This window comes from Octopus sinensis, linkage group LG8, assembly GCF_006345805.1.
Source record: "Octopus sinensis linkage group LG8, ASM634580v1, whole genome shotgun sequence".
NCBI lineage: Eukaryota > Metazoa > Mollusca > Cephalopoda > Octopoda > Octopodidae > Octopus > Octopus sinensis.
In genome coordinates, this window is record NC_043004.1 from 16,002,160 (window position 1) to 16,019,783 (window position 17,624).

The window sequence follows — 17,624 nt, forward strand, 5'->3', positions numbered from 1 at the left end:
AGAATCATAACTGTCTCAGATCCCTTATCTAGATATATCACAGCAATACATGTATTTTAGTGTATGAGCCTCTTAGCAGCTTTATAAATATCTTATCCTCTTACATTTTCAAATGATCAACAATTTCCTATACTTCTCCATTCTATATCAAAGTTTGTGCATTTGACCTGTAATAGTGGATGTAACATTAACTAATTGTGTTGCTCTTATTTTCATTCTGACAGAACGTAGAAAGCTGGTTGTAATATCGTTGATTGAACTTGCCTTCGCCATACATTTTGCCATTTTCATCATTTCTTGAGTTAGAACAAATGGAATCGTTTTCGAATTTCTCTACTTTCTGTGCATTGCTGCTATATGCATTTGGCGTGTGGTCGGCTTTCTTAAGATGATCGGAACCTCGGTGATATTCCTTTCTGTTCATCTTGTAAGATTGTTTCAATGCTCGTTATGGTCCTACATTGGAATAAGCAATTATCTATGTCGAAGACTTACCTCCATGTTTCTATTAATTTAAAAGCAGCCATCCTACTTATAATTCATCTCAGATTATGTGTACTCGAGTACGTTTGCATGTACGCACTTGTGTATACAAATTAATTCGTATTATGCAACTAAGGCGGCGAGCTTGCAGAGACGTTAGCACGGCAGGCGAAATACTAAACAGCATTTCATCTGTCTTTATGTTCTGAGTTCAAATTCCGCCGAGGTCGACTTTGCCTTTCATACATTCAGGGTCGATAAATTGAGTACCAGTTACGCACTGGAGTCAACTTAATCCCTTTGTCTGTCCTTTTTTGTCCTCTCTATGTTTAGCCCCTTGTGAGCAATAGAAAAATAACAAATTAATTCTTATTTATGCAATAATAGGTTTTAATATTTATTTGTATTTGTGAGTGTGATATTTAGAAAAGGTTTAAACACAAGATTATGAAGCACATGATGTTACAATCCTTCACGGTAAAATAGCAACTCATATGTACAGTTAGCTTATAGATAATTTCTCATATCAAAATCAAAATATTGTTCTTTAAAAAAATATCAAATATAAGTGGCGGCTTTCTGAGCACAGTATGAGATTCTCTGATTATCATATTCTTAATGATAATGATTTCTCTTTTACTCTTTTACGTTTACTTGTTTCAGCTATTTGACTGTGGCCATGCTGGAGCACCGCCTTTAGTCGAGGAAATCGACCCCAGGGCTTATTCTTTGTACGCCTAGTATTTATTCTATCTGCCTCTTTTGCCGAACCGCTAAGTTGCGGGGACGTAAACACACCAGCATCGGTTGTCAAGCGATGTTGGGGGACAAACACAGACACACAAATATACGCACACACTAGCACACACTTACACACATACACACACACACGCACACACACACACACACACACACACACACACACACACATATATATATATATGGAAAAACAGGTCAAGATAGAAAATACTAAAATGATTTTATAAAGTATTTTATAAAGAACATTTCAGTTCATAAAATTATTTTAGCATTTTCAATCTTGACTTGTTTTTCCATATATATATCAACTCGCGTGTTCCTTTACATCCTTATACACACACATACACACACACACACACACACACACACACACATATATATATATATACATATATACGACGGGCTTCATTCAGTTTCTGTCAACCAAATCCACTCACAAGGCTTTGGTCGGCCTGAGGCTATAGTAGAAGACACTTGCCCAAGGTGCCACGCAGTGGGACTGTGAACCCGGAACAATGTGGTTCGTAAGCAAGCTACTTAACACACACCCACTCCTGTTAATTTTTGATGGAAACTTCTGTTCCAGCAGCTCTACAATCGAATATACTCTAGTTCTGATCACTTCGTCAATTTATTTATATATTGCATACTTCGTTATACAAAGTCTACTTAATATTTTAGTAAAAGCAGGTTGTGTTAAGAGGTTACTATTTCTGGAGTTTTCATGGAAATCGCAAAAGCTTTCTCCTTGTAAATTAACTGGCATCCAAACCGGCACACCTAATTTTTATTTAATTCTTTATGACGACACATTATGAATAGGAAAATTGTCTCATACATATGCAATACAATACAGCAACAATTGAAGTTCAGTATAAAAGGAATGTGATGTTCTTTCATAAATTATGTGTTACTTGATTTCTGATATTGATTTTTCTTTTGAAATAAATTTCATATTCAGAACAAAAGTTTGCTTTAATGACGTCGGTGCGATTTCAAATGCCACATGATGTATTAAAGAATAGCAATTGGCCATTTAAAACAAAATTGAAGCAAGTTTCTTGCGAACAATCAGCATCGTCTTATATTATAGCTGTTGTTCGATCAACGTATAATTCTAAAATCAAAAACGACAATTATGTGAGAAATGCTGACTTTCAGATCAATTAAAATAGAGACGTAAGAATATTTTGAAACGGATCTGATATTTCCCGGGTCCCTAATAACGCCGTCTTCCACTACGCTCTCTCCCTTTCTCTTTAATTATAAAGAGTTATCATAGCAATAGCAAAAATAACGCTGCTGCTGCTACTACTACTACTATAACTACTACTACTAGTACTACTACTAGATGGCATGGACAGCTCTCTCACTCAATGATAATAATAAAACTGCTTTCGATTTGGAAAAAACAAAATGGTCAGATAAATTATCTCTTTTTCAGGGATGATATAAATGTTTATGCGAAATATGAGAAACAACCTGAAAGACTTGTATATACTGTCTTCACTTTTTCTCAAATGACGTAGGTTTGTAATTTGTGATAGAAAAGTGCACTATGCTGAAAATAAAACGAGGAAGATTTGAAAGAAGCCAGGGAACTGAAATGACAAATGGGTAGACAATGATAGCGGTGCTATAAGTAATTGGGAAATCTAGAAGCAGACGAGATAGGAAAAATGAAACGAATTACCAGTAGAGAGTACACAAGAAGAGTCAGGAAATTATTACCGTCAAAGCTGGATTTTAAAAAAAATATTGAAGTAATACCTTTAATCATATATATGTAGATTTGAAATTATAGACTGGACCAAAAACAATATAAAGTAAGTTAACACGAAATCTAGGAAGTTGTTGACGATGTATGGAGCTCACCATCCGAACGCTGATATCAAACACCTGTACTTGAGGAGATACCAGGGTGGAAGATACTTGACAGCAGTAAGAAAATGTATACAGACTGACAGAAAAATATCTTGAAGAGTATTTACAGAGCAGCACAGAAAAACTACTAAAGGCATATAACAAAGAACATGTGATGGAGCGCGTAATAGGAGAGGAGGTTAAGAATGAAATACAAAGGGAGCGCGTCAGACAGATCGAAGTGAAACCTCTGCATGGCTAATGTTGAAGTGTCCATAACGACATATGTGGAACAAAATCCTGAGCTTGGTTTAAAAAGGGGACAGTGAAAAAACAAACAGAGAGTATAATTGTAGCAGCCCAATATTAAGCGATAAAAACAACTTGGGAAAAATTTACATGGAGAGAATGCGTTAGAAAAATGTAGTACTTATGAAACTTGGAAGGAGACAGTGGCACACATTGTGGAAGAATTCGCCAAGTTGGTGCAGAAAGACTAAAAAAATACGGAGGCATGAACAGATTGGAAACGTTATACACTGGAAACTGTGACAGAAATGGAAATTTGAAGCTGGAAAGACACGGTGCACACATCGAGTCAGAAGAGAACTGAAGTCGGACAAACTGTGAATTTGTGTGACTTTCCTATTCAAACGGACAAGAAATTAGAAAATATTAGACCAGACATAACGAATGTAGATAAGGGAAAGTGAAGTTCCTTACTGATCGACCCAACACGGCCATTTGATTCTAAGATCGTAAAGAAAGAGAAGAGAAACGTAAAAAATACAATCCCTTAAAGTTTGAAATAGGAAAAATTTGGAGCATTAGAACAGTAAAGGCCATGACTATAATAATTGGTGTGTTGGGAACAGTAAGCCAAGATATAGACAAATGGCTGATGGAGATTGAAAAAGAATGCCTCATAGAGCGCCTACATAAATTTTGTCAATGAGGGACTGAAAGGATTATTAAGAGGGCTCTAAGTACTTGAAAGACTGATGAAAACTTGTGGACACCTAAGGTTTCAGGTAGTGACCATCCAAGCGCATAATTTGTACTAGTAATAAGACCGGACCTGAGCCAAACCACAATGATGATGATGATGATGATGATTATAAAGTACGTTGTTATGGTAATAAGTGAAACTGTGAAGATTTAAAGAGAGTCCGGTGATTGAAATACCGAATGGTGAATCAATGAAATCAATTGAGAAAGGATAGTGGCATATTATTTAGGAATACTGGAGACAGATGAAATAAAACATGAAGAGGTGGAACAAAATTCAAGAAGGGAATGTAGAAGGTATCCGGAGGATTAAGTTAATGTTCAATTCAGGAAATTTTATTTAAGTAATAAATCTAAGAACAGAGTAAGTTATCAGATGTGCAACTGGAATTGTGGACTGGCCATAATACTAATTTCAGAAACTTGATAGAAAAACTAGAAAGTTGTTAACTGTTTGGAAAGCAGCATACGAAAACTGTTATAAACAGGCTGCACTTGAAGACAGACAAGGGTGTATGAGGCTTCATTGGCGCAGAAAATCGTATGCAGATGGAACTAAATTAATCACAAGTACAGAAGAGTTACTAAAGGAAGTGAATAATGAACATTTGATGAAGAATGACTAAGGTTAGAAAGGACAAGAATGAAATTCAAAGAGATTATGTGAAATAGATTGACGAGAAGCTTTTGAACTGTGGGTTTTGGAAATTCATTGATGGCTTGGTTGAAAAGGGAGCAACTGAAAGAGGAAACAGAGCTTTATTATAGCTGATCCTTGCCAAGAACTTCAAACGAATAACTTGAGAAAATATGGTGTGTGTAGGCGAGTATTTCGAAAATATAGAGTATGTGGAATTTAGGATGAACAATGGCACACATAATTGCAGAATGCTGAAAGAAATGGAGACATGGTCAAGTTGTGAAATTTTTGACAGAAATGGAGGTACAGGCATCGGGTAGAAAGTGTATCAGAGTCGGGACCATGTAAGATTTTGTGTAATTTTCATATTCAGGCGGCAAAGAATATAGAAAATATAATCGAGATATTACAGCAATAGACAAAGAAAATGGAATTTGCTTACTGATTCATCTATCATGTCCATTTAATTCTAGAACTGTGAAGAAAAAAGAGGAAGAGTTGAAAAATGAAAACCCCTTGAAATTTGATTTTTTGCAAGGATTTAAAACAGGAAATCTGCAAACGTTGTATTTGTAACGCTTGCTGTATTTGGGACTGAGAGTATTGATATAGAAAAAATGGGGATTCCAGTAGAGCTTTTCCAGAAGGTTTGATTCTTAGTAACAGGAATGACTATGGGAAGCATTTGGAGCATTTTTTGAAATTATGTGGAAATCTATGTTTACAGTTAGTAACTAGCTAACCACATATACTCTACCAGGAATAAATTCAATCCTGAGTCAAGTGGAATAATGAAATAGCAAGAAGACGGAATAGGTGGGGGATGGAGAAGAAGATGAAGAAGAAAAAGAAGGAGGAAGAAAATAGGAACAACAACTACAACAACGACAGCAGAAAAAGCAACAACAATGAACAAGAAAACAATGTTTGTAACAATAAATATTTATTCAAATACTGATTTCTGAGGATACTAAGATTCAGTTGGATAAAAGAAAAAGAAATAGCCCCTGGCTGGATAGACTATAAGAAATGATACACGCCAAGACACGTTACTATTTAAATTTTGAAGTGTGCAAGGTGCCAGAGATTGCCTGAAAAGATTCACAACTTTGTAGAAAAACATATGGGAATACGAAGACTTCAACCAATTCGGAAATATGAAAAACTGGAAAGGGATATTACAGGGGTGGGGCGGTGGCTCACACTATCAATTTGCCTGATAGCCGTGATTTGTTTGACAAGCATACTGAGAAAATGTAGACGGAATGATGATCTTGCCGAGAGATATAAGAAAATAATCATTTCATTGAATGCATATAATACATCAAATACTTGGAAAGAATAGGTATGCAGTATTATTTAGGAAATGAGATTGAAAGATTAAATCTCATAGGGCGAAGAATCTACAAGAGAATTTTATTAGCTGAGTGAAAAAGAACGAAGGATGCTCCTACCTAGTGGAGCTACCTGAAGATAAGGTAATGGAAGTACAAATCTACAAAGCATAAAAGGTAAGTTTAAGTGATATTATGAGGATGAAGAGAAAGAGGAGATGGAGGAGAAAGAGGAAAAGTGGACGAGGATTGAAGAAAGAATATCAATGACGTATGAGAATTGTGGAGTTTTACATAGCAAATTAGATGAAGAAGCAATAAATGGAATTCAAATAATGAAATATGAAAACACAGTTCTTCTGACACAGCAAGACCTCCATTTAAAGCTAGATAAGCAACTGCATTTTTCTAGGCTCAGCCTGAATATAACGGCCTATAAAAGAATAATGTTTTTGTCCACATAACTTACAGCCTCGTCCAAAACATAGTTCCTCTTTTTAAATGAGAGACATGGGAGAAGTAGATTTATCTTAAGTAACGTCTGGACACGAAAAGTTCTATGCAGAACAGTTGCAATGTTCTGGGTGCATTTGTGGCAAGTCAAAATGACCGCATAACTGTGCCTATAGAATGTATCTCGTGCAAGTAGAACGCCAATGACATAAGACTTTATTAATAGCAGTGCTCGATCCAAATGCCTTCCCAAACAGATTTATCAATTCCCGACTGCTCACGTTTGCTATAATTAAGGAGCAATCTTTTCCTACTAGCTTGACTAAAATCTTAAACACTGTATTTAGATTTATGAGACGAAAATTGTCTCGGCAGGCCTCTTCGTAACCTTGCTCTCTGAGAAATATTACCAATCACAGCACTAGTAAAATATTTTTCTTGCGTTAGATGCAGTAGAATTTTGCCATATAAACTGTATGAATTTGTAGTGGTATTATATGGTATATTATACCATATAAACTGGTATAAATTTTGAAGTGAAGACTTACACAACCGCATGATTAGTGTTTTGTAAGAATCCTTGCAGCTTCCAGTACGTGAATTATTCCTGTCGGCTTCTCGCAGCTTCCCCCAAGCCGTTTGACAAAAGCATCGAGTGTCCAGGCTCTTGTCTAAAGCACGCGTACACGACATGAGTTGAGTGAATAATAACAACTCATTTGCTGACGCATCACTGATTATCTGTGCTATTACTCTCTCCATTTAACTGCTGAAATCGAGATTTATCTTGTGTCCAAAATTAAAATTGGCTCCGGTAGATACTTATGAAATCTGAACACCAACCAGCAGTAGAATTGTTCCAAAAGTTTAAAAAGAAAACGTTAGCGGAAGTGTATCGTCAGTAGAAACTAAAGAGAAACTAATTTGAATGAGTCAAATCGGATGAGATCGTGTGTAAAGCAATATTTTTTTTATAATTCTCATTCTATTCCATCAGATCGACACACATACATACAATATATATACATTTAGCCATGTGTATATGTATATATATAAATTTTTTATCTAGGTTTATAAATACACACACACACACATACACACACACATATATATATACATATATATATATATGTGTGTGTATATATAACATACTTACAATCATACATATGTACGTGCACATATATTTGTTCATTAGTATTTGCGTTGATTTATTGGCAGTGAGGAGAGTGAACTTAGCGAGATGTATAATTAAGTATCGCGTTTATAGGTGTGTGTATATAGCTTTTGAGCGTCATACATATAGTTTATTTGAAACATTATATTCGTTAATGATTAGGTAGTATATTCTATTTAATTTTCTGAATGTTTTGAAATTCTAATTAAAATTTGTTAAATGTATGAGTGCAATTCATTAGATGTACCTAAGCTACAAACATTATTGTGAAAACATTTATATTAACGCTATTGTCCGTAATTAGCTTAAAATACAATATAATGAGAAAAGGTTGTGAGTAAGAATATACTGCCATGCATTAATAACCTGTTTTCAATTATTAAAAATAATAATTGTCATTGTTGTTAAACTATTCAATTCATATTCCATTGCATGTGTATAATTGAAAGGTAAGATTAATATTTCAAGTTTTGTTGATATATTTCTAATACATACCTAATGGGAATTTCCTGCAATACCATGTATTATTATTATTATTATCACTATTATTATTATTATTATATTATTATTATTATTATTATTATTATTATTAATATCATGATCATGATCATCATCATCATCATCATCATTATTACTATTATTCAAGTTGACTTGTATGAGTTTATGATTCATGAATTTGCTGAATCGTTAATTCACCAGAGAAACTACTGTGCATTATATAATGCTGCACCTTCACGTTTTGAGTTCAAATCTTTCCGCGTTGTCTTTGTCTCTTTTTTCTTTCTCAGGTCAGTAAAATAAAATTCCAATCACTTACTAAGCTCGATATAATCGGTTTACGCCTCACACAAGATGTTATGCTTTATGCCTGTGCTAGAAACTATTCTTATAACTGATGCATACAGACGGTCCCACATCGACTGTACTTGATAGAGAACAGTTTTATTTTTTCATGAAACAAAAACATAATTACAATGAATTTTAAACTATCTATATTGGACAATTTATTATTATATGTTCCTTCTCGAGCTACGCCTGGCTCTTAAGGGCCAGTTTCCCGGTTTCCTTGCCGTATAGGTTCCCCACCTGGACGGGACGCCGGTGAGCTGCAAGATGCAGGAGGAAAGATTAAGAGAAAGTTGTGACGACTTTCTGTCGGAGCCGTGTGGAGCTTAGGTGTTTCGCGCATAAACACACACACACATCGCCCGGTCTGAAATTCGAACCCGCGAGTCAGCTGCTCTAACCACTAGGCCAATTGCCTCCACATATTGGTCAATAGTACTAAAACAATAAAATGGTATGGATGTAACTTGAATTGAATAGAATAAAGCGTATGAGATGTGTATCATTTGTGTCAAATGGTGTATCATTTCGAAACTTAATATGTTGTTTTCTATTGTTTTTATAATATACTAATGCAATGTAATAAAATTGTAGTTTGGAAAATTAAATGTTTTTCCTATAACTTGTTAAATTATGAAATACCATATTACAGTACAACGAAAATATTTTGTGCGAAATATTTTACTTTATATATTCATTGATTTCGTTCTGTATCAATTAATTACTAAATACAGCACATTGAATTGAGTCTATATGCAATACAGGATGTCAGGTTTATGTAACATGTCAATATGCTTATAATATTGATTGTCACCAAAGGCAAAACCGTGTAAAATGCGTAGTGGCATTTCGTCCATCTATGCGGTCTGAGTTCAAATTCTGTCGAAGTCAATTAAAAATAAGTACTAGTTGAGCAAGGGTGGTCGGTATAATAAATATATCCCGGCCCCCGAACATACTGGACTAGAGCATAAATTTGAAACCAAAATTAAATGTCACCAAAGACGGGGATCAGGCAGAAGAGGGGGAAACACTTAGAGGCATTTCGTCCGACTCTACGATCACATTTGAAATACTGCCGAGGTCGACTTTGCCATTCATCATTCCGAGGTTGACAAAATAAATACTAGTTGAGAACTGGGATCGATGTAATCGCTCATTTTCCTCCCCCAAACTTGCTGGCGTGTGCCAAAATTTGAAACAAATATTACATGTCTCCAAAATGTGACAAATTGTCAGGGGTATTATTATTTCAAATAGACTGGCTTGTCATTGCCTGAACTAAATACAATTATTACAATCCTCCACATATTTGAAACATCATATAACCTATAATTTACTCTGTAATTTCTAACAACGCATTAAAACTTGCTACTGATGATGCGGTAAGACGTAGAAACCTGAATATAGCCATTCCGAAGCCGTTGATGCGTGTGCCTCGTATTGATACACTTATGTGCCTTTAAATACTATAAAACTACAGGAGATGCTTTCCCAAGCCGAATATTTCTGTTTTGTGATTTTCTGCAGTCTATCCACTTTACAGAACGCAATACACACTTTCACTCGTATCTGATATATAAATGACAATTTCTGTCTGTCTGTTACTATCATAGTCCCTAAATCAGCGAACCAATATTCAAGAAACTTTGCGTACCTGTTACACTAATATCCAGTTCAATAATAGGATAAGTGGATTTCAAGAAAAGTCTATAAAGTTCCACCGAGTGGAGTTTGGCGAATTATATGATAAAATGAGTAGGGTGAAAAAAGTATAAGTCTGAGAGAAACGCACGGAACACGAGAAGAGCGTTATATAAGCGTCAAATGTTGAATAGTAATGGAATGTAAGGTTAATACAGCTATCATATACAGGGAACGCTGCATATATACTTTTGTAAATATATAGATACAACATACAGACACAAGCACACACTCACACAGAAACTTGGCTGTGAGGAATACGTAGTTTTAAGGAGAGAGGGTTAGATGACTTTTTCTGGTGTCCATCACACAGAAATACTCAGACACAGAAACACATATACATATATATACATAAGTACATACATACATACGTACATATATACATGCATACATACATACATACATACATACATACATACATACATACATACATTCATACATGTCTTCTATACACCACTTTTAAACTCGTGATTGCCTCTGTTTGCATGTTCGAAAATATGTGTGTGTATATGCATTCGTGTTAGTGTTTGTGTGTATGTGTTTCGTATATGTGTGTGTGTCATGTTCTATAACTCTCTCTCTCTCTCTCTCTCTACTTTTGTAGGGTCTTCTCTGTTGCAGTCACATATTGCGAGATTTTGAAATTAGGTCTAAATTTTAAAATGTTGTGTATCGAAATAATTTTCCACGTTAAATCCGATTTTGTTATTTACTAGCAGTATCGCCCGGCGTTGCTCGGATTTGTAAGGGAAGATCTCTTTCGGCACCATCTTTGATCTTTTTCGGCACACTCTTTGATCTCTGTCGACACCCCCTTTGATATCTGTCGACACCCCTCTTTGATCTCTGTCGGCACCACCTTTGATCTCTGTCGGCACCCCTCTTTGATCTCTGTCGGCACCCCTCTTTGTCCTATGTCGGCATCCCCTTTGATCTCTGTCGGTACCTCCTTTGATCTCTGTCGGCACACCTCTTTGATCTCTTTCGGCAACACTTTGGTCTCTCTCGGCACACCACTTTGATCTCTGTCGGCACCCCTCATTGATCTCTGTCGGCACCCCCCTTTGATCTCTGTCGGCACCCCATTGATCTCTGTCGGCACCCTCTTTGATCCTTGTCCGCACCCTTCTTTGATCTCTATCGGCACCCCTCTTTGATCTCTTTCGGCTCCCCTCTTTGATCTCTGTCGGCACTCCCTTTGATCTCTGTCGGCACCCCCTTTGATCTCTGTGCATCCCTCTTTGATCTCTGTACACCCCCTTTGATCTCTGTCGGCACCCGTCTTTGAACTCTGTCGGCACCCCTCTTTGATCTCTGTCGGCACCCCTTTGATCTCTGTCGGCACCCCTCTTTGATCTCTGTCGGCACCCCATTGATCTCTTTTATATCTTTCGGCACCCTTTTTGATCTCTGTCGGCACCCTCTTTGATCTCTGTCGGCACCCCCTTTGATCTCTGTCGGCACCCCTCTTTGATCTCTGTCGGCACCCTCTTTGGTCTCTGTCGGCAGTCCCTTTGATCTCTGTGCATCCCTCTTTGATCTATGTCGGCACCCCTCTTTGATCTCTGTCGGCACCCCTCTTTGATCTCTGTCGGCACCCCCTTTGATCACTGTCGGCACCCCCATTTGATTTCTGTCGGCACCCCATTGATCTCTGTCGGCACCCTTTTTTGATCTCTTTCGGCACCCTCTTTGATCTCTGTCGGCACCCCCTTTGATCTCTGTCGGCAGTCCCTTTGATCTCTGTGCATCCCTCGTTGATCTCTATCGGCACCCCTCTTTGATCTCTGTCGGCACCCCTCTTTGATCTCTGTCGGCACCCTTCTTTGATATCTGTCGGCACCCCTCTTTGATCTCTGTCGGCACCCCTCTTTGATCTCTTTTATATCTTTCGGCACACTTTTTGATCTCTGGCGACACCCCCTTTGATCTCTATCAGCACCCCTCTTTGATCTCTGTCGGCACCCTTCTTTGATCTTTGTCGGCACCCTCTTTGGTCTCTGTCGGCACCCCCTTTGATCTCTGTCGGCACCCCTCTTTGATCCCTGTCGGCACCCTCTTTGGTCTCTGTCGGCACCCCCTTTGATCTCTGTCGGCACCCCCTTTGATCTCTGTCGCAACCCTCTTTGATTTCTGTCGGCATCCCCATTGATCTCTGTCGGCACCCTCTTTGATCTCTCTCGGCACTCTCTTTGATCTCTGTCGGCACCCCTTTGATCTCTGTCGGCACCCCTCTTTGATCTCTGTCGGCACCCCTCTTTGATCTCTGTCGGCACGCCTCTTTGATCTCTGTCGGTACCCCTCTTTGATCTCTGTCGGCACCCTCTTTTATCTCTGTAGGTACCCATCTTTGGTATCTCTCGGCACCCCTCTTTGATCTCTGGCGGCACCCCCTTTGATCTCTATCAGCACCCCTCTTTGATCTCTGTCGGCACCCTCTTTGGTTTCTGTCGGCACCCCCTTTGATCTCTGTCGGCACCCCTTTGCTCTCTGTCGGCACCCCTCTTTGATCTCTGTCGGCACCCCCTTTGATCTCTGTCGGCACTCCCTTTCATCTCTGTGCATCCCTCTTTGATCTCTGTCGGCACCCCTCTTTGATCTCTGTCGGCACCCTCTTTGATTGCTGTCGGCACCCCTCTTTGATCTCTGTCGGCACCCCCTTTGATCTCTGTGCATCCCTTTTGATCTCTGTCGGCACCTCTCTTTGATCTCTGTCGGCTCGCCTCTTTTGATCTCTGTCGGCACCCCACTTTGATCTCTGTCGGCACCCCTCTTTGACCTCTGTCGGCACCCTCTTTGATTCCTGTCGGCACCCCTCTTTGATCTCTGTCGTCACCCCTCTTTGATCTCTGTCGGCACCCTCTTTGATTGCTGTCGGCACCCCTCTTTGATCTCTGTCGGCACCCCCTTTGATCTCTGTCGGCACCCCTCTTTGATCTCTGTCGACACCCCTCTTTGATCTCTGTCGGCACCGCCTTTGATCTTTGTCAGCACCCCTCTTTGATCTCTGTCGGCACCCACTTTGATCTCTGTCCGCACCCTTTTTAACCTCTGTCAGCACCCCTCTTTGATCTCTGTCGGCACCCCCTTTGATCTCTGTCGGCACCCCTCTTTGATTTCTGTCGGGACCTCCTTTGATCTCTGTCGGCACCCCTCTTTGATCTCTGTCGGCACCCCTTTGATCTCTGTCGGCACCCTCTTTGATCCCTGTCGGCACCCCCTTCGATCTCTGTCGACACCTTCTTTGATCTCTGTCGGCACCCCTCTTTCATCTCTGTCGGTACCCCTCTTTGATCTCTGTCGACACCCCTCTTTCATCTCTGTCGGCACCCCTCTTTCATCTCTGTCGGCACCCCTTTGATCTCTGTCGGCACCCTCTTTCATCTCTGTCGGCACCCCCTTCTATCTCTGTCGACACCTTCTTTGATCTCTGTCGGCACCCCTCTTTCATCTCTGTTGGTACCCCTCTTTGATCTCTGTCGGCACCCCTCTTTCATCCCTGTCGGCACCCCTCTTTGATCTCTGAGGCCTTGAATGGTGTAAAGTAATCTTGTTATCAGATCTGACGTTCATCAAAACATTTTATTAATGAAATATTATAACCTAAGCAATGGGATACATTACCGTAAATACATTTATTTATGCACATACACACACTGCGAAATTGGGAGAGAATATATATATATAATGGCGCAGGAGTGGCTGTGTGGTAAGTAGCTTGCTAACCAACCACATGGTTCCGGGTTCAGTCCCACTGCGTGACATCTTGGGCAAGTGTCTTCTACTATAGCCCCGGGCCGACCAATGACTTGTGAGTGGATTTGGTAGACGGAAATTGAAAGAAGCCTGTCGTATATATGTATGTGTATATATGTATATGTGTGTGTTTGTGTGTCTGTGTTTGTCCCCCTAGCATTGCTTGACAACCGATGCTGGTGTGGTTACGTCCCCGTTACTTAGCGGTTCGTCAAAAGAGACCGATAGAATAAGTACTGGGCTTACAAAGAATAAGTCCTGGGGTCGATTTGCTCGACTAAAGGCGGTGCTCCAGCATGGCCGCAGTCAAATGACTGAAACAAGAAGAAGAATGTAAGCATTTTCAGAGAGTTATAGCCAACAAATTGCAAAAAAATGCATTAAAATTGGAAAAAAAATTATCGTAATTTTTTTTTAAATCGTTGACTCATCGTAGACATTTTTAGAGAGTTACTTCCCTTATATAATAGCGAAAAAAATGCATTAAAATGGAAAAACATGATGGTAATTTTTTTTAATCGTAGACTCATCGTAGACGCGCGCTAATACCCGGAAGGGCTCGAAATGAATCACGACTATAAGATACCCGCTTTTGGTTACACTGCACCGCAAAATGTGGGAGTAGTTAGGAATCTAAATCGTAGGAGACAGACACACAACTTCACTTTTATATATAAACTAGCAGTATCACCCGGCGTTCCTCAGGTTTGTAAGGGAAATAACTATAAAGCATTTTTAGCCAAAAAATAACAAAAAAATGGAAAAAAATGGAAAAAAAGGTGGAGTTGCGTCCCCTAGACAGTTTGCGGTTTGTGTTTCTGATTCTCGACCCCATGTCGAATTTATCGATTTTTTTCAGAACTGGGGGAACTTTTCAAAATTTTCGCTGCGTTAGTTTTGAATTATGACATTGGGCTATGTGTGTGTCAAGTTTCATCAGAATCGGTTGAAAGCCGTGGTCAGGGTGAGGGTACAAGCAAACAGACACACAGAAACACGCACAGACAAACTGCCGTTTATATAGAGAGAGATTTGTTCCAGAAAACTTGCAGAAATATGTTACTCAGGTTTAAATTTTAATCAATTATACCTAATCATAAAACAGGATTTGGAAGCTAACATTTTCTACATGATAGCTACATGATACCTGGTATATTCTGCATGATAGCTATCTATCACAAAATGATAGCATAGGAGGAGAAATTCTTATTAAACAACAAAGGCAAAGCTTTACGATGAGCAAATTTGGAAGATATTCTGAAGTTTTAATGAATAAAGTTATGTGAAACGGTCCAACAGACATGTAAATAATTGTAAAAAGAAACAAAATCCTCAATGAATTTTTTTAATGAAATGGTTTATCCTGTGATGGTGATGATGATAATGATGATTATGTTGATAGTGGTGGTTGTAGTGGTGATCGTCGTCGTGTTCGTGTTGATGGTCGTGGTGATAGTAAGGTCTCGGTGATGATGATGCTGACGATGATAATGCTTATGATGATAAAAAGAAGATGAAGAAATAACAACAGCGATGACGAAAACAGCAGAAGAATTATAGCCGAGGATACATATAACAGCTGACGAAGCATTACCCGCACAATCACGATGAGAATGAATTTCACAGTGTTAGTACTGTAACACTATATAATCGATATCCTGTGAAAATATAAATTCCGAAAGAAACCCTGTCTCTGACAGCTACTTCCTAACAACAACAATATAACTAGACGGTTTGAACAAAGGCAACCATATTGAAATGCTACATTACTATTACACGAGAACACTGCATCCAAAACATATGAGCGTTATAACATTATATTCTTTTACTCTTTTACTTGTTTCAGTCATTTGACTATGGCCATGCTGGAGCACCGCCTTTAGTCGAGAAAATCGACCCTATGACTTATTCTTTGGAAGCATAGTACTTATTCTATCGGTTTATTTTGCCGAACCACTAGATAACGAGGATGTAAACACACCACCATCAGTTGTCAAGCGATGTTGGGGGGACAAGCACAGACACGCAAACATACACATACACATACATATATATATACACATATATACGACAGGCTTCTTTCAGTTTCCGTCTACCAAATCTAGTCATAAGGCTTTGGTCGGCTATAGTAAAAGACACTTGCCCAAGGTGCCACGCAGTGGAAATTAACCCGGAACCATGTGGTTGGTAAGCAAGCTACTTACCACACAGCCACTCCTACGCCTAATGTGTAAATTCTGCAAAATATATAATGAAATATTTAAGAAAGATTTAAATGCGAATGGACATTGGTAGTTCAGGCAATTATAACAAGGAATATAGGCGGTGAGCTGGCAGAAACTTTAGCACGCCGGGCGAAATGCGTAGCCGTATTTCGTCCGCCGTTACGTTCTGAGTTCAAATTCCGCCGAGGTCGACTTTGCCTTTCATCCTTTCGGGGTCGATAAATAAAGTACCAGTTACGCACTGGGGTCGATGTAATCGACTTAATCCCTTTGTCTGTCCTTGTTTGTCCCCTCTATGTTTAGCCCTTTGTGGGCAGTAAAGAAATATATAACAAGGAATGACTTGATTTTGGACGTTGAAAAACATCACGTATAGAAAATGCACAGTGTAAAGAAACAAAAATTCCCACCAAACGCGAACGTATCGTAACAGATATCGACCACATACAAAATACAAAGCGTCATAGAGGAAAAGAGAACACAGTGAAAATAAAATATCATCCATCAAGAAAGAAATAAGAAAAACATGATAATACGTCGAAAACACGGAATGTATCGAAGTCTTAAATCATGAAAAACACAAAAAAACATAGAGGTGTCTCCATGGAAACATTTAACAAAATGAACAGCTATAGCAATAACATATACAAAACAACACATTAGCGAACGGATTGTACATGAGAACAGATGTATATGAGTTATTATTCAGGAGGATCTAACACAACATAGAAGGAAAAAATGCCAGCGTAGCCAATGAATGCAAACCAAGTGTCCAAGCAATACAGAAACATTTAGATAGATAAAAGGTACTTCGGTTCAGCAGAAATTTTGCCAACAGAAACAATCTCCTGAAATATTCTTTTCTACTCTAAGTACAAGGCACGAAATTTTGTTGGAGGACGGGTACAGTGGATTAGATCGAATCCAGTACGTAACTGGTATTTGATTTATCGGCCTCGAAAGGATGAAAGTCAAATTCGACCTCGGTGGAATTTGAACTCAGAACATAAAGACAGACGTGCTAACGTTTCTGCCAGCTCACCGCTTTAACCGCCTGAAATATTCTTTCTATTCTAGGCACAAGGCCCGAAACTTTTGGAGAGGCGGTGACAGTCAATTAGATTGACTTCATTATGCAACTGATACTTAATTTATCGAAAGGATGAAAGGCAAAGTCGACCTCAGAGGTATTTGAACTCAGAACGTTAAGACAGACGAAATACCTATTTCATTATTGCCCACAAGGGGCTAAACATAGAGGGGACAAACAAGTTCAGACAAAGGAATTAAGTCGATTATATCGATCCCAGAACGTAACTGGTACTTAATTTATCGACCCTGAAAGGATTAAAGGCAAAGTCGACCTCGGCAGAATTTGA